This window comes from Sturnus vulgaris, chromosome 29, assembly GCF_052056855.1.
Source record: "Sturnus vulgaris isolate bStuVul1 chromosome 29, bStuVul1.hap1, whole genome shotgun sequence".
In the NCBI taxonomy this organism is placed as follows: Eukaryota; Metazoa; Chordata; class Aves; order Passeriformes; family Sturnidae; genus Sturnus; species Sturnus vulgaris.
This window is the reverse complement of record NC_142271.1, coordinates 4,859,878-4,877,721: the sequence shown is the minus strand read 5'-3', so window position 1 is coordinate 4,877,721 and position 17,844 is coordinate 4,859,878. Positions and strand designations below refer to the sequence as shown.

The window sequence follows — 17,844 nt, the reverse complement described above, 5'->3', positions numbered from 1 at the left end:
CCACAGCACCCCGGGCTTCCAGGAGCTTCACCCACCCTCAGCCTCATTCCTGGTGGGAGAAAGAAATCCCTTTTTACAGCTGCTCTCCCCCGGCACGGATTTCAAAGGAAGAATTCCTAGCGACCGCCTCTTGTTTTATTTTATTTTGATTTTTTTTTTTTCCCCTGGTATCCCAGAGGAAGCGGCCGCATTTATTGACTTTCCGAGAGAAAGTGACACTTGCAAAGCAAAACGATGACTTCACTTTTGATTTTACAGCCTGGCAGGAATGGCAGCAATCCCTGGATGCTGCCGGCATGGACAAGGAGGAGCTGGATCATTCCCAGCGGGCAGGAACATGACGCTGCACGGCCGGACACGAAGGGAAGGAGCAGTTTCACACGGCAATGAGGAATTTCGGCATCAACGGGCGAAAATGAAATCACCCAGCTTGGAACCCGGCCAAAACCCAAGATTAAAGGCAGCAGGGCGAGTGATCTGCATTTACGGGAATAAGAGGTGGAGGGTAAATACGCGGCTAAAACACTTCAAAGAGCCCCGGAGCTGAATCCCAGCAGGAAAGCTCCTCGAGGGATGAGGACAAGGAGTTAAAGATGCTTTAAGCGCTGTGTCCGGAAATCACCGCTCTCGGTGAGCTCTTCCCGCAGGAATTCCGCCTGGGAATTCATCTCTCCTGTGTTTCTACAGCTTCCCTGCTCTGGAATTCCTGAGCCAGGTATTTTAGGCATCGCCGGCCTATGGAACTGTCCCCTCCCTCCTTCCTTCAGCAAAGCTTCCCAGCACTGATTATTTCCTCTCAAAAACGATAAAATCTGGGTTTTTTTTTTTTCCTTTCCATTTTACCACACTCCTTGCCTCCATTTCCCCAAAGAGAGGAAAGCTCGGAGGGAAAAGTTTGTTTCTTTAAAACAGTTTGGGTTTTTTTTTTTTTTTGTTGTTTCTTAATCCCCGGAGAGATTACCAGTTGTGTTTACAAGGCAAACTGAACAGCCCTATTCAGCACTTCGTGCTCCTGGCTGTGAGGTGGCACGGATTGGCTGCTGCAAGGCTCGGGAGAAATGGGCAATTCTGCTCCTCGTGGAGCTTTTTATTTGCTCAGCAAACACGGCAATCCTGCAACGCTGCGTGTGGCTGCAGGGCCGAAGCAGCACGGATGGAATACGTGCCCCTGCTCACATGGCCGGGCCTGGACACCGAGCCACAGGCAGCAGAAATTCCCCAGCACAGCCCCAGCTCCCTCCGAGGTTTGTCCCGAGCTCCAGCACGGAGGAGGAGAAGGGAAAAGCTGCCCGAGATGGGAGAGATTCCAGCGCTCAACATTCCTGGGCAAACAGGAGCTCAGCATCCCCCAGGTTCCTCCTCTGCTCCGGATTTCCATTGCAGGACCTCACCGAGATCCTCAGAAATGTGTGGAAAGGGATGGGGAACAATTCCGAGCTGCTCCGGGGACTGGGAGGGAAATAATTCAAAATCACAGCGGGGGCGAGGCTGAATTTTCTGTGGCAGCTGGGAATTCTCCCAGGGACCAACCCTGACCACCAAAGAACATCTCCCTGTGGGGACAAATCCTCCCCGGGGTGACAAACTCCCTCCCCAGGAGCACGCACAGCCCCGTGCATCAATCCTGCAGCGAGCACCTGCAGGGACAATTCCTGGAGTGGGAATTTCCCTCCCTGAGAGCTGAGTGGGGAGGGGACACAGCGAGGCCACCTCTGTCCCCCACAGTCACCTCAGGGTGAATTCAGCGCTGCCACTCAGGGTCTGGCTTTGTCCCTTCCCTGCCATCAATCCCTGCTCATCCCCAGCAGCCCCGGAGCTTTCCCATCACCCTGGGAATGCTCAGAAGGGATCCCGGGATCCCCAGGGGTTCAATCCTTGCCCTCCTGTGCTGTTGCCTTCCATGATAACAGCAAATGCAGAAATGAGATTGTGGCAGCCAGGACACCTCCGTGTGTTGGGAGGAGCTGGGAGAGGATTTAATCCCAATTTTGGTTCTGAGAAGAGGCTCGGGAGGCTCAAATGATCTCCCAGGAAATGCCTGAGGCTGGCTCCCACTCCGGCTTGGAATGCCACAGGGATAAATCAGGAATGGTGACAAGACATCCTCCTCCCTCCCTTCCTCCTTGGTTTGAATTCCCTTGGGAATTCACCCTGGGGGTGTCCAGCCCCCGGCACAGCAGCGTTCCCATCCCCGCTGAGCAGAATTCCAGTCAGGAATTTGTTGTTAAGAGACAATGACACAAACAAAGCCTCGTCCTGAGCATCAGGAGAACACGGTGATGGCTTGGGAAAGGTGGATCCATGGAAAACTTCCTGCCAGTTCATTTACAGACTCAGGGAAGCACAGAATGGATTGGACTGGGAGAGATCCTAAAGCTCATCCCATTTCCATGGGACACCTTCCCCCAACCCACGCTGCTCCGAGCTGCCCTTGGACCCTTCCAGGGATGGGATTCCGACCTGTGCAGGGATGGGAGGGGAAGGAGGAGGAATCCATCGCTGGATGCACATTCCCAGCCCGCTTTGGAGCTGACAACGAGCCCAGTACCAGGAGCACACAAAGCTCCTTTGTTCTGCCCCGGGGATATTTCACTTTTCTCTGTGCCCTCGGCTCCTGGTGAGCTCAGGGCAGCTCTGAGCAAGGCATCCCAATGCCAGCCTTTATTCCAGCAGCTCAGAACACTGGCTGCTTATTCCCTAACCTGGGAGAAGTGGCCAGTGTTCAGCTGCCACAACAATGGGGTCACTGCTGGCCAGTGTGGCCACCCCAGTGCTGGGGGAAGCTCAGGGCTGGCATTGTCCCTGCCCTGCCACGGCCGTGTCAGCAATTCCCTGGTACACCCAGGGCAGGAGCAGCCTGGATCCTGAGGATCCTGAGGATCCCGAGGTTTGCCAGCATTCGGAGGTTTGAGAGGATTGTGAGGATCCGGAGGATTCTGAGGATTTTGAGGATCCTGAGGTTTGTGAGGATCCTGAGGATTTTGACGATTCTGAGGATCTTGAGGATTCTGAGGATCCTGAAGATCCTGAGTATTCTGAGGATCCTGAGGATCTTGAGGATCCTGAGGATTCTGAGGTTTCTGAGGATCCTGAGGATCCTGAGGACCCTGGGGATTCTGAGGTTTCTGAGGATCCAGAGGATCCTGAGGATCCCTGGTTTTGGGGATTCACACCCCCTGGCTCAGCAGATCCCCTGCCCCGCTGCTCCACAAGGGCAGGCAGGGAGAAATCTCAGCAGAACTCTGAGCAGGATTTTCCCCTCGGACGCAGAGCGCCCTTCCCGACCCTCTGAGTCCTTGTGACCGAATTCAAAGTCCCCTGGGGGCTCAGGGCACGGTGACAGCAGCGCTGCCCGGCTCTCACAGGGGTGTGACAGCACCCAGGGCACGGGGTTGGGAGCAAAGAGCCCTGCTAGGATGCTCCTGGGAGTGTCCAATATTCCGATTTTCCTTTTCACGACACGCCCTGGATGCCCCAAGCCCTGAGGAGCTGTTGGAATATCAACACAATTCCTGAGGAGGAACAGCAAAAACCAGCCTGGTCCCTGCTTTTGTGACACTCAGCTGATTATTGGGTGACAAAATTAACATCCATAATCCAAGGAAAATTGGTTCCAGCCTTCGTGCTCCTCAGCAGCACCCCCTGATGTCCCTGTCGGTCACCCACAGAGGGTCTGGAGCATCCCAACACATCCCAGGAATTGTTCTGGGGTCCTGCTGGGTGAAAGCCACTCCCAGAGGGACAAACCCAGCGCTGTCCCCCGGCAGTGGCAGCAGCACCTCCAGGGGGATGCAGAGAAGGTGCCAAGATTCCAGAGGCATTCCCAGCAACACAAAACTTCTGAATTTATCTCTTATTTTATCTCCTCTCTTCGTTTTATCTCTCCGTTTAACCTGGGGCTGTCAGTGCCCACCTTCCCTTTATGGCTGGATGGGGAGGAGAATCCAAATTTTGGGAGAAGATTCCTGGGAATAAGAGCCCACTGAGCCTCCCCCAGGAACATTCCCAGTGGATGAACCTGTGCATCCACACCTCACACTCGGCTCTGCTGCCCTTTAAAGTTGATTTCTTTCCTCCTTTTCCTTTTTTTTTTTTTTTTTTTTTGTTGGGTTTTTTTTTTCCTTTTTTAATTAGACTTTCCTTCCTTCCTCAGCCCACACAGAGCTCCCAGAGCTGCAGCCTCGTCTGCAAGATAAGAATTCATGGAAAACCAGGATTCGCTTTCCCTGCAGTGATCAGGAGAGGTTTTCCACTCTCTACTGAACAGAAAACACCAGAATTTTCCTCCTGTGACCCAAGCCCTCTTCCTGGTACGATGGGGAACGAGGCTGAAAGGAAGTTCGGGTGCAAAATGAGGAAAATTGGGAAGGAATTCCATGAGCTGCAGGCTGGGAGCTGGGTTTGACCTGGGGGTGTGACACAGCTCGGCAGGGACAGCTGAGCACTGGGATCCCAACCACGCTGCCCGGCTCCCCTTTCCAAAAAAAAAAAAAAAAAAAAAAAAAAAAGATATTTAAAGAAGCAGGAATGACATCCTGGACACTCGATAGCCCCGTGGAATTTGAGAAATGCAAGCACACACAGGAAAAGGAGGGGGACACAAAGACAAAGCCCAGCACACAAATGGTGCAGGGAAGAACGGGAAGGCAGATCCTTGGGAAAAGCCTCAGCACAGGGATCCTGGCCTCAAAGGGCTCTTGACAGGATTGAATTTCCCAGAAAAAAATAAAACAAAAAAACACAAAGCAGTTGGAATCTAAACAAGTCCCCACGTTTCTGTGGAGCAGCAGCACCACGAGCACTCGGGAGCAAGTTAGAGCTCGGCTCTTTGCCATGGATTTTCAAGGAGACTGGGAATGTTTTGCCTTGCCCTGACAAAAGGGCTTGGGGAAAAAAAAATAAAAAAAAAACTTGAAATCTCTGCTTGTTTTGCTCCACAGCCTGGAGACACCTGGATTTCCACAGTGGGAGGAAGAGCTGGAGAAGCTGGAATGGGATTAATGGTCCCTGCTCTGCCAGCAGGGTCCCAGCTCTGCTCCTTGGAGCTGCCACTGCTCCTAAACCGGCCCCAAACCTTGGGACAAATTTTCCTGCAGAGCAGGGATGGAATGAGAAATGAAGATGCTCCTGACCTGTCCCCACTCCCGTCCCTCCCGGGGCTTCCCCCAGGACAAAGCTCTGGAGCAGCAGTGCCACAATTTGGCATTAAAAACACAAAAAAAAAAAAAAAACCCAAAACAAACCCTGGGCTGAAGGGTTTGAAATCTGTTTTATTTAAAGCCCAGCGAGGCTCACGTGGTTGGGAGGGAGGGAGGGAGCAAACACTGCCAGGCTCCTGCCCTGCCAAGGATTGCACTAAACCGGGATTAAACCTTAAACCAGTCCTGCAGGCATCCTTGGAGAGCCCTTGCACGTGGGGGGAGATTTCCCCCCGGGGAGGGAGGAAACCGGAGGTTCCCAAGAGCAGCAGGAGCTGGGATTTGTGATTATTTTTGGAGTTCTTTCTCCTAGAAAGGGAAATCCCGCGACACCTTTTATCCCAGGTGATCCCAGAGCCCCAGCCAGGTGAGATGTGGGATCTGTGGGATCCTCCTCACATCCTGAGATCTGTGGGATCTGTGGAATTTGTGGGATCCTCCTCATATCCTGTAATCTGTGGGATCTGTGGAATCCTTCTCACATCCTGTAATTTGTGGGATCTGTGGGATCCGTGGGATTTGTAGGATCTGTGGGATCTGTGGGATCCGTGGGATTTGTAGGATCTGTGGGATCTGTGGGATCCTCCTCACATCCTGAGATCTGTGGGATCTGTGGAATTTGTGGGATCTGTGGGATCCTCTTCATATCCTGTAATCTGTGGGATCTGTGGCATCCTCCTCACACCCTAGGATCTGTGGGATTTGTAGGATCTGTGGGATTTGTGGGATCCTCCTCACACCCTGGGATCTGTGGGATTTGTGGGATTTGTAGGATCTGTGGGATCTGTGGGATCTGTGGGATCTGTAGGATCTGTGGGATTTGTGGGATCTGTGGAATCCTTCTCACATCCTGTAATTTGTGGGATCTGTGGGATCTGTGGGATCCGTGGGATTTGTAGGATCTGTGGGATCTGTGGGACCCTCCAGGCCCTGCTCTGCTCCCCAGATGAGGGAAGGGATCATCCCAGTCCTCGCTCCAGCTGGATCAGGAATTCCTGTTCCCCCTGAGCTGCTGCAGGAGGGTGGAAACCTGGAACCCCCTCCTGAACCACGAGGTGGCTGCCAGGGGTGCCAGGGTGACAAAAGTTTTGGGGCAGCAAATTTGGCACGGGGTCCCCATCCCTGCCAAAATTCCAGGATTTGGGACATCCCTGCCTCACCCTCCAGGGGTTCTGTTCTCCAGGGGGTGTGAAAGGACTGCCCTGGGATTTGTGAGGATCTCCAGGATCCCAAATCCTTCCAGGAATTCTCCATCCCTAAAATCCACCCTAAAATCCTCCCTAAACCCATCCCCATCCCCATCCCAACCCCATTAATCCCAACACACACACGCCTGGATAGGGAATTGATGCCCTTTCAGTTTTTTGCCTTTTTTTTTTTTTTTTCTAAATAAATTCTCTGTATTCTTCCCAAATCTATTTGTGGCTCTGTAGCCTTTTGTATTAGTGGCTAATTTTGTGGGTAATTTTCCCTAAGCAAAAAAAAAAAAAAAAACCAAAAAAACAATTCCAAAACTCCAAATCTCAGAAAATACCAGACCCCAATACTGTCCTAATTCTTCCAAGCTACCAAAATTGAGAACAACATTTCAAAACACATTTTCACAGACAAAATACAACTAATACCAAAGAAAGAGACTCAAAAAAATCCCTCAACTTTAAAAAAATTACGTCACAACTTGTCCTAATAAAAGTAAATAAAAACTAGTACTTTTTATCACTCATCCTGATTTCCTAAAACCTATAAAAATATACTCACCCCCCCAAAAATAAACTTTTCTAAACATCTTTCCACGTTTCCCAGGTTTTCCATGCAAACCTTCAAATAAAAATCCACTTTTATGTTGCCTCCTGACTAAAATCATCTCCAATTTCATTTCCAAGTGAAGGAAAAGGCGACAGAACTGTGAGATCCCAGGTGCAATAAATAGAATTTTTAATTAAATATCTTGGTATTTAATATTTTTATTCTTTTAATTAGAAAGATTCTTATTAATTACCTTAGCATTTAATATTTGTAATCTTTTAAATATACTTTAATTAGAAAGATTCTTATTCATTATCTTAGCATTTAATATTTGTAATCTTTTGAATATAATTTAATTAAATATATTCTATATGTATAGTTGATATATGTATATATATGTATTATATATAATGTATTATAATATGATATATTTTATTTCATAATTAATGTAAATAATATTACACTGTATTATATTATTGATATATTATAGATTGCATATTCTATATATTCTATTGTATATTGCATATGGTATATTATATATAATATAGTATATATTTTATAGTATATATGATATAATAGAGATATTATTTAATATATAGTATATGTAGTGTATATATACTATATAAGATGCATATTATATAATATATACTATAAAATATAGAGTATATCATATACATACTATATAGTTTATAATATATAGTATATATAATGTAAATAATTTTATAGTATATATAATTTAAATGATATTTTAAAATACTTCTAATTTTTATTTTTATTTTTAATATAGATTCTTATTTTAATTTTTATATATATATTTTGGTTTCGTATATATATATTTTTTAATTTTTCATATATATTTTTATTTTTTAATATATATTTTTATTTTTATCACTCCAGCCCAGGCTCTCCCTGCACTTTCCCAGGCTGGCCGGTGGAGGCAGCCCCGGTGTCCTTGGCAAGGCAGGGCCGGTTCCTGCAGGAGCCTTGGGGACACACCAGAGCCCAGGGACAGGAAAAGACAGGACAGGGGACAGGGACAGGGAACAGGGACAGGACACAGGGACAGGGGACAGGGACAGGGACAGGGAACAGGGACAGGACACAGGGACAGGGGACAGGGACAGGGACAGGGGACAGGGGACAGAGCACAGGGACAGGAAAAGACAGGACAGGGGACAGGGACAGGGACAGGGCACAGGGACAGGGGACAGGGACAGGGAACAGGGACAGGGAACAGGGACAGGGGACAGGGACAGGGAACAGGGACAGGACACAGGGACAGGGGACAGGGACAGGGACAGGGGACAGGGACAGGGAACAGGGACAGGACACAGGGACAGGGGACAGGGACAGGGACAGGGAACAGGGACAGGAAAAGACAGGACAGGGGACAGGGACAGGGACAGGGCACAGGGACAGGGGACAGGGACAGGGAACAGGGACAGGGGACAGGGACAGGGCACAGGGACAGGACACAGGGACAGGACACAGGCACAGGGGACAGGGACAGGGCACAGGGCACAGGGACAGGGACACAGGGACAGGGGACAGGGGACAGGGGACAGGGACAGGGCACAGAGCACAGGGACAGGGCACAGGGACAGGGCACAGAGCACAGGGACAGGGCACAGGGACAGGGGACAGGGCACAGGGACAGGGCACAGGGACAGGGGACAGGGGACAGGGCACAGGGACAGGGGACAGGGGACAGGGCACAGGGACAGGGACAGGGGACAGGGATCCCACCCTGCAGAAATCACGGCCGGGCCCTCGGGGACACTGAACAGAGAGCTGCAGCCTGCTGGGCATGACAGGGGGGGCAGAAATGTAAAATAACAGAAAGAAATTCAAAGATTGTGCTTTTCCCTCCACTCCAAATCAAAACACAGAGGAATTTCCACGTGGTTTTATAGGAGAGGGGGAAAATCCAAAATAAAAATGGGATGACATGAGCAGAGCCTTGGACACTCAGGAAGAGAGAGGAGCTGACCTGCAGACTGCTGGGTGTGAAAGAGACATCAAAAGTGCAAAATAATGGAAATAAATTCAAATATTGTCCTTTCTCCCATTCCAATTGAAAGCACAGAGGAATTTCCCCGTGTTTTTCACAGGAGTGGAGGAAAATCCAAAATAAAAAGGGAATGACACTGAGCAGAGCCTTGGACATTGAAGACGAGAGATGAACAGCCTGATGTGCATGTAAGAAACAACAGAATCATAAAAAAAATGGAAATAAATTCAAATATTGAGCTTTCCCCCATTCCAATTCAAAGCACAGAGGAATTTCCCTGTGTTTTTCACAGGAGTGGAGGAAAATCCAAAATAAAAAAGGATGACATGAGCAGAGCCTTGGACACTCAAGGAAAGAGACGCACAGCCTGATGTGCACAAAAGAAGCATCAGAATCATTTAAAAATGGAAATAAATTCAAATATCGTGCTTTCCCCCCGTTCCAAATCCAAACACAGAGGAATTTCCCCGTGTTTTTCACAGGAATGGAGGAAAATCCACGCTAAAGAAGGGATGACACGAGCGGGGCTGCTCCAAGTGCACGCAGTGCTCCTGTCCTGCCTCACGGCTGATAAGGAAAGGCTGGAGATAAGCCAGGATTAGAACCCTGAGGCTGGAGACAGGAGGGATTTGGCTCCCCAGTGCTCCCAGTTGTGATCTGCTCCAGCACTGGTGTGGCTGCAGCAGCTGGGCCTGCCAGGCTATGATAGCACAATTAGCGGCACAATTAATTGTTAATCAGAGGGGATTGGGAGGGATTAAGCTCCTAAGCGGCACACTGCTAATGGTAATTTATTAAAATGCTTCTTTCCCCTCGGATGCTCTGCTGCGTTTGTCTGGAATTCAAATCCAGGAACTTTCCTGAGGAAATGGCTCTGCCCATCCCCTGTGGGATCTGGAATTTGGGGGGATCCAGAACATCCCAGATGGGATCTGCAGGGACAGGGCACCCACGGGAGTGAAGGGACAGGGAGGGGAGAAGGACAGGACAACAATGAGACAATGATGGGACAGAGATGGGATAATCACAGGACAATGATGGGACAGGGATGAGACAAAAATGGGACAATGATGGGACAGGGATGGGAGAATGACAGGACAATGATGGGACAGGGATAGGATAACAATGGGACAGTGATGGGACAAGACAGGACAAAGATGGGACAATGACAGGACAATGACAGGACAATGACGGGACAGGGATGGGACAACGATGGGACAGTTTCTGCTGCTCCTGCTCTTCCCAGGGCCTTTGGAAGCCACTGCTCAGGAGGAGGATGTGGGAGGGAGGCTGTGAGGGCAGCGTTGGTGTGATTTATTGTTTTTGGGGTGATTTGTTGGTTCTGGGGTGATTTGTTGATGTTGGGGTAATTTGTTGGTGTTGGGGTGATTTGTTAAATTCAAGGAACAATTTGGGCACACAGAGAACTCTCCTTGCATTTAAACTTGGACGAGACACCAAAACCTCCAGTTCTGCCTCCTCCTCCTCAGAGTCCCCAGGCACTCCAAGACCATTTCCTTGGTTCTTTGTTTATGGATCACGACTGGATCCTCAGTTTCTGAGATCCCCTGAAGATCCCTCTGGATCTACATTTGCTCCAGCACAGGCTTGGCCCATAAACCACCAACCTAAAAGGTTTTCCACCCAATAATTCCAGCCATAGATGATATAAATCCAAGCTCTAGATGATGGAAAAAAACCCCAAAGTGCTGAATTTATATTCCTGTGCGTGTTCCCGAGTGCAGAATCGAGGCTCCTGTTCACAAACTTTGTCAGATTTAGCAACTAAAAAAAGCCACGAGGCTCCGAGAGTGGGAAGTGCTGGGAGCAACAGGAGAGAGGGAAAAGCTGGGGGGTGTTTTGAGGATAAATCCCCCCCCAGGATCAGGAATCCTAACCCCTGAGTGACCAGCACATTAATGCTGCCCGAATAATTAAATAGAAAATAAACCATTAAAATCAAAATGGAGAAGGAGCAGAAATAAATAGAACGCTGGGAATGTTTCCCTGCTTCCCCAAAAAAGGCACATTTGGATTTCTCCAGAGGTTTCAGTGTTTATGGTCGGCTTCAGCAGCCTCTCCTTTTAAATGGAGCGATTCAAGGCAAAATCACCAGAAAAAAAAAATGGGCAAAGCCAGTGCCCTGCCCCACTCCAGCTGGGAAAATTTGAGTTGTTTTAAAGGAAATGGCTGAGGATTTCAGGGATTGGGGAAGAAAGAGAGGGAGAGGGTTCATGGAGAGGGTTCAATAATAAAAACACTGAAAGGTTGCCCAAAAGATGAATTAAATTCATAAAACCCGGAGCACAGTGAGACAGGAGCTGTTTGATTCAGATCAGCACATCCTGGAGGGAGTTTTAGGCCTCAGGTTGGAGATGCAGAGCTGGCAGCAATGGGATTTTCCCAAGGTCAGGAATCAACCCCGTGCCTCAGTTTCCCAGCTGATAAACGAAGATTCAGGGTGGTGCAAGGGTGGAAGGTTTGGGTGTCATCAATAAAATTCATAAGGGAGAAAAAATCGAAAACCAACAAAATAATTCACTGAAAATGCCGTTAATTGGAGTGTCTTCATTAGCAGGGTCCTTCCAGGTGCCCACAGGGGCTCTCCCTTCCCAGGCACTCGGGAAAGGGCAGCGAATCCAACCCCACTCCATCCTGTTCTCCCCCTCTCTGCATCACAGCAGCAGCTCAGCTGATCCAGGTGTCCCAACAAAAAAAAAACAAACAAAAACCGGGCTCTGACAGCTCTGGATGGGGAATTTCCTGCTCAATTTATGATTTTTGTTGTGGCAGTGCCTGCAGGCCCCAGGGATGGAGGGGTCACGGTGAGAAACGAGGAATTGTCCCCGGTTTAAACACACACAGGGAGAGGAAAGGGAACTGAGATCCCCGAAATGTCCCACCTGAGCTGCTCCCGGGTCCCAAAAAGCAGCAATCCTTGCAAAAACCAGCTCAAACATCCCCCTCTGAACACTTCCCAAGTTATTTCTGCCCCCAGCACCCCGGGGGAGGCAGGACTGGGAGGAAAAGCCACAACCAAAGGCAGAATTGCTGGTGCTGGCAGTGGGATCCAAGCCTGGAGCATCCTTTGCTTCCTGAGCTGCATCCCCACAGGTCCTGCCTCCACCTGGAGCTGCACTCAGAGCTCCAACAAGAGCCCAGCTGCTGCTCAGGTGGGGAAAGGAACGCCCCAGATTTCCAGCAGGGATCAGGAAGGGATGTGGGCAATTCCCCGTGGGGAATGCGGCCGTGAAAATCCAGCTGGAGCTGTGGTGGCTTGGAGCTGAAACAGCAGGGAAAGGCAGGAGGGAAGGGAACACAGCTCTGGGGTTGAGCTGTGTGCAGGGAGGGAGGAGAAGGAAGAGCAGACAGGTGCAGCAGCACAGGTGAACCCCAGCCCTCTGCCAGGGCTTCCCGCGCTGCTCCGGGGCTGGAAAATCAGAAAATCATCCCCCAGCAATTTCTCTTCCAGCCAGACAAGAGATGGGAGCCAGAGATTGGGAAGGACCGAGCAAACAAGCAGCAGATGAGCAGCACAGGCTGCGGGCAAAACGCTGCCTTGGAAAGAACTGGGCTGGGAGATTGGGAGAGGGAGGAGAGGGCAAAAGATGCTGGGGCTGATTACAGAGCGACTCTGCAAAGTTAATTGTTCACCAGATTGGGATCTGGGCCACATCCATCAACAGGCTGCTTCCTGCCATCAGCTTTCCCTGGACAAACAGCAGGAGCCAGTGGATTTAGAGCAGAGCAAACCCAGCAGGGCAAAGCTCTGCCTGGACAGGGTTCAGTGCCAGCAAAGGGCCCTTCTCAAACTCAGCCCTCTCATCGCTGCCCTGCCTGCACAGAGGCAAGCCCAGCCCAGCTGAGCTGAGCTTTTGGGGTGTCAGCACATGAGTTACACAGAGCACAACTCGCTCCAGGCTTGGGATCTGCTCTGAGCTGAGCCAAGTTCCCCTGTCCTGCTGCCTGAAGAAGCTGCCTCAATTTCCCTGAGGATGGAAGGAGAATCTGGGAGGCTCCTACTGAGCATAAGCCCTTTTGGAAACTCTTACTCTTCTTGGACATGACTCCAAACACACAGATCCCAGCTTTTCTGGAGATTCTCAGCCCTCCTGGCCCAAACCTCAGCTCTGTGGAAGCCAGAGGAATGTCCCAGGGTTTACAGGGATTGACCAAACATTCATTTCTCTCTAGAAGGCCGGACCAAGGGGATGATGGTCTCAATAAAAACTGCAACGTGGATATTTTAATGTACATGATGAGTGGACACCCAGGGCTCTGCCTGACCAGGTGACAGGACAGGGAGAACGGAGGGATCCCCGCGGATTTGGGAGATCAAAACTCAGCTGTGCTCCCTGTAGCACCCTGAGCCATTTTGCCTCTGTATTTTACCCTGTGCAGAATGCAGCTGCTCTCATCTGCCGGCTCTGGGTGCAGTGCCAGCGAGGGAAGGCAAAAACTGTCCCCTGCAGCACCCTCTGTACCCCAGCCTGTCCCCAAGGGACGAGTGACACTGCCAAGGAATGCAGCAGCTCAAGATTTAAAGCAGCTCGTTTGGAATCCAATAAAAAGCAGCCAAGTGCACTTGAGCCACCTGCAACTACAAATGTGTGACACCATCACTTCCCTCTGTCCCCGTGTCACCAGCACAGCCTCTCTGAAGGGTCCATTCAGGGCTCCACAATGAGCTGCTTCAGTGAAAAGGAGCCTTCACGGCACGGAGATGAGGATTTCAGAGCTCCCCATCCCTGCCAGCATCCCAAAGCTCTGCAGAGCTCAGGGAGCAGAGCCCGGAGAACAAAGCAAGGTCAAGAGTTAACAGATGGGGGAACTCAGACGTGGGGACACGGTGGTGACGTGGCCAAGGCCAGGCAGAATCCGTGGCAAGGCCAAGGACAGGGGGAGATCTCCAGAGCCCTGATTAATTGTAATTTTTTTCTCTCTTTCTCTCCATCCCAGCAGGATGAGAGAGGAGGAACTCCCAGGATTGCTGGCAAGGTTGTTCCACTACTCATTTATTAACTGCTCCCATTTGGACGTGGTAGTGATATTTTCCAGCCTGAGTGAGTAAGCCTGGGAACTTGGGAACAAATCTGCAAGCCCTGCCTGGAGCACGGACACCAAAACTTGCTCAGAAATTTTCTGGCATGACAGAGAGTCTGAAAATCGGCAAACTCTGAGCTGGCTGCCTCACACACTGAGGGGGTTCCATGGGTGGGGTGAGCCAGGTGCCCTCCCATTCCTGCCTCTTCCTCCTGGGACTCTTGGGCATCACCTCCCACTTTTTTCTGGGGAGGAAAGGATGAGCTGAGATCTCCGTGCCACCTGTGTGTTCCTGCTGGCACGATGTCCATGACCTAATGGCCACATTCCTGAAGGGAATCTCTTCAGGATCATGGGAACTGCTTTTCCCAGCCTCTGCCCTGTGCTGTCACATCCTCGTGAGGCTGGAAAACAGGACTCTGCTTGCATTCACCACATCTCAGCCCCATGTGCTGGTACATCCCAGATCCACACCCCAAATCTGCCCCACACCACCGAGGAGGGAAGGAATTAATGCTGCTCCCTCTCAGGGCCCTTTCTGACGGCTCCTGCCCTTTCACAAATCTCATCCAGAGGCTCCAACTTTCTGCCTGATGTTTGTTCAAAGCTTTTCCCCCTTCAGGCACCTTCTCCAAGCGCTGCATCACCCATCACATCGCAGCGCTCGTTTCCTTGATGCACAGCACAAAACCCAGCGCCAGCAGCCCCAGGCCTGACCCTGATTCTTTCCTCCTCTCAGAGCTGACGCCACCATTGTGCCAGCACGCTCAGGTTGTTTTCACGGAGAGACGAGGCTGTTAAAGCTTTTCAGGCTGGCCTGGCACGGAGGGGCTGTCTGGGGACAAGGAGGGGGTCACAATCTGGGGCACACCCCCGGGAACTTGTCACAGCAACAGGCAGCGCTGGAGAGATGCAGCTGATTGTGACAGCCGCCAAAAACTGCAGCGCCAGGGGAATGCCGAGCTGCCAGCCCGGGGCAGGGCTCCCTCCCGAGCCCGGGACCCACCGGACACGCCCCGACTGTCACCCCCGGGCACTTCCACACTGGAAGGGTCCCCCCAGACCCCTCACAGCGGGACCCACGCCGGGGTTGCCTATCAAAATCCAATACCGGGGTTGACCTGGGCTCCCTAAAACAGCTTTAGGACCAAACACGCGCAGGAATCTCCAAGGTACGCCCAAGGTACAAACCTGTACCGGGCTGAACCCGCCCTTCTCGTACCTTCAACTTCAGCTCTCCCCTCCCCTCGCACTTTCTGCCCCGCCAGTCCCCAAAGCAGCGGCCGTGACCCCCGGAGGGGCTGGGGAGGGGGCGGGCAGAGCCCCCGGCCCTCGGCGGGGTCACCCCGGCACTCACCGGCCGCCGAGCAGGTCCCTGGTGCCGTGTCCCTTCCTCCTTCCTGCGGGGCAGAGCAGGGGCGGCGCTGCGGGAGCCGCGGGGCCGCTCCGGGAACGGGGCCGGGCTGCGAGCGGAGCGGGACCGGAGCGGGACCGGCACCGGCACCGGCAAAGGTTGGAGCGGTGCCGGAGCACGGGAGAGCTGGAGAGGTGCTGGTGCCGGTGCCGGGGACGTTGGAGCGGAGCCGGTGCCGAGCAGGGGGAAATTGGAGCGGTGCCAGTGCCGGTACCGGGGGAATTGGAGCGGAGTCGGTGCCAGAGTCGGGGGAGTCGGAGCGGAGTCGGTGCCGGAGCCAAGAGAGTCGGAGCGCTGCCGGTGCCGGTACCGGAGCAGCGGGAATCGGAGCGGAGTCGGTGCCGAGGGAATTGAAGCAGCGCCGGTGCCGGTGGAATTGGAGCTGTGCCGGTACCGGAGCAGGGGGGTCGGAGCGGTACCAGTACCGGAGCAGGGGGGTCAGAGCGGTGCCGGTACCGGAGCAGGGGGGTCAGAGCGGTGCCGATACCGGAGCAGGGGGGTCGGAGCGGTGCCGGTGCTGGAGCAGGGGGGTCAGAGCGGTGCCGGTGCTGGAGCAGGGGGGGTCGGAGCGGTTCCGGTACCGGAACCGGGGCAGTCGCAGCGCAGCCGGGGGCGGTGCGGGCGCGGTGCGGGTCCCGGCGCGGTGCGGGAGCGCTGCCGGCGCTCGGCTCCGTGCGGCGCTGGCTCCTCCCCGCCGCAGCCCCGGGATCAGGAGCCCGCTCGGCCCCGCTGCCCCGGGCAGGAGCCGAGCACGGAGAGCGCACAAACACAAACACACACACACAGAGCGATCCCGGCCTCCGCACGAGTCAGGGGAGCTCCCTCCTGCGGCTCTTCCTGCTCCTCCTGCAGGCTCCGGGATGCGTGAGAGCCGGGGCAGCCCGAGGCACCGGGACCCGCAGCCGGGGGGGGTTCAGCCCTCTCGGGGTTATGGATTTAACAGCGGCTCCACCACCCATCCCAGCTCCTTGTTGTCGTATATTTAGTCAAACATTCTGGGCTCGCCAAAAATAGAGCAGCCATGGAAATAAATCAGGCTGACTGGAGGTGCCAACATTGTCTGCCTGAAAGTAATTAATTTCTTATATCCTCGGCTATATTAATCCTCCACACACCGCCCTGTCTGTCAGCGGAGTTTTTGTCATTAGTGCCGAAATCTGGGGGATGTGCAGGAGGTTTTAGGTGGTGGGGAAGGGCAGGGGGAAACCGGGGCAGGGAAGGCACAAAATCCATCTCCACGGAGTGTGGAGAGTGGGAATGCAGAGAACACAGCAGGGCTGGCGAGGAGGAGGGAAGGGGACACAAGTTCTGCAGGGGAAAACCCTACTGGAGGAAGCATTTAGGGTCTTTGCAGACGTGAATATTCCACCAAAAAGAAAAACCAAAAACCTGTCCAGGAGACACAAATTTGGGCTTCCTCAGTTCTGCTGCTGCCAGAACTCCTTTTCTTTTTTCCCTTTCCAACGTGGGAGTCTCTCTGGACTTGCTGACTCTCATTTCTTATCTTAGAATCACCAGGCAGGCTGGGAGACACTCGAGGAGTGGGGAAGTGCTGCCCAGATGGAGCATCAAATCCGAGCCCCCGTGGAGGGAAGGGATGTTCTAGAAGGATCCATCTCCTCTGGTCACTTTAGCCTGTCCCAGGGCAGCATCCCTGAGGTCCTGAGCAATGTTTGAGTGCCCTGAGAGTGTGACAAAACCTTCACCAGCTCTTCAGTGAGAGCAGGAGCTGAACCAGCGGGCTCTGAACTGGGGCTGCCCCTCTAGGAGCAGCTGGGGGGTTCAAAACTGAGGCACAGTGACCTCAGTGACGAGGACGTGGTGGCTTTGCAGCAGGGCTGAGACGCCATCCTTGGTGACACGGGGTGAGCAGCTCCTTTGTCACCTGCACTTGATGGGATTTGCATCCTTGGCACTGCAGGGCTCAGGGAGGAGAAGCAAAGAGGGGCCCAGGGGTGGGGGGTGGTGTCCGTGGTGTGATGTCCGGACTGGGTGTGACACCCAGGGCTGTGTGTGACATTCAGAGCTCTGTGTGACATCCAGGACTGTGTGTGACACCCAGGGCTGGCTGTGACACCGAGAGCTGTGTGTGACACCCCAGCTGTGACACCCAGGGCTGTATGTGACACCCAGGGCTGTATGTGACACCCCAGCTGTGACATCCAGGGCCGTGTGTGACACCCAAGGCTGTGACACCCAAGGCTGTGTGTCACACCCCGCCTGGCTCCCGGCTCCTGCCCTCCCCTGACCCCTGGTCAATGAGTACCTGCTCGTGTGTTCTGCACAGGCAGCTCCCCGTGAGCGCCCATCACGTTCCTTCCCGGCTGCTGCCTGCAGAATTGGGCACTTTTGGTGGTTTTTTTTTTCCACACCCCAGGCTCTGGCACGGCTCTGACTCCCATATTCACTCGTCTCCTCGGTTTAGAGCAGAG

General features: G+C 52.5%; 1 protein-coding gene and 1 long non-coding RNA gene across 2 annotated transcripts in view; one reads left to right on the top strand and one right to left on the bottom strand.

Annotated features, from left to right (window-relative positions):
• Positions 1 to 15,404, bottom strand: part of CDK18 (cyclin dependent kinase 18) — a 35,264-nt gene extending 19,860 nt beyond the window's left edge. The window contains exon 1 of the mRNA XM_014872685.2: positions 15,356 to 15,404. The gene's annotated coding sequence lies outside the window, so the exon portion shown is untranslated. The remainder of the gene's footprint in view (positions 1 to 15,355) is intronic.
• LOC148220947 (uncharacterized) lies at positions 210 to 4,745 on the top strand. The gene is made up of 2 exons (XR_015808746.1): positions 210 to 715; positions 4,154 to 4,745. It is a non-coding gene; the product is annotated as an uncharacterized LOC148220947 (long non-coding RNA).
• Positions 15,405 to 17,844: the final 2,440 nt, after the last annotated feature.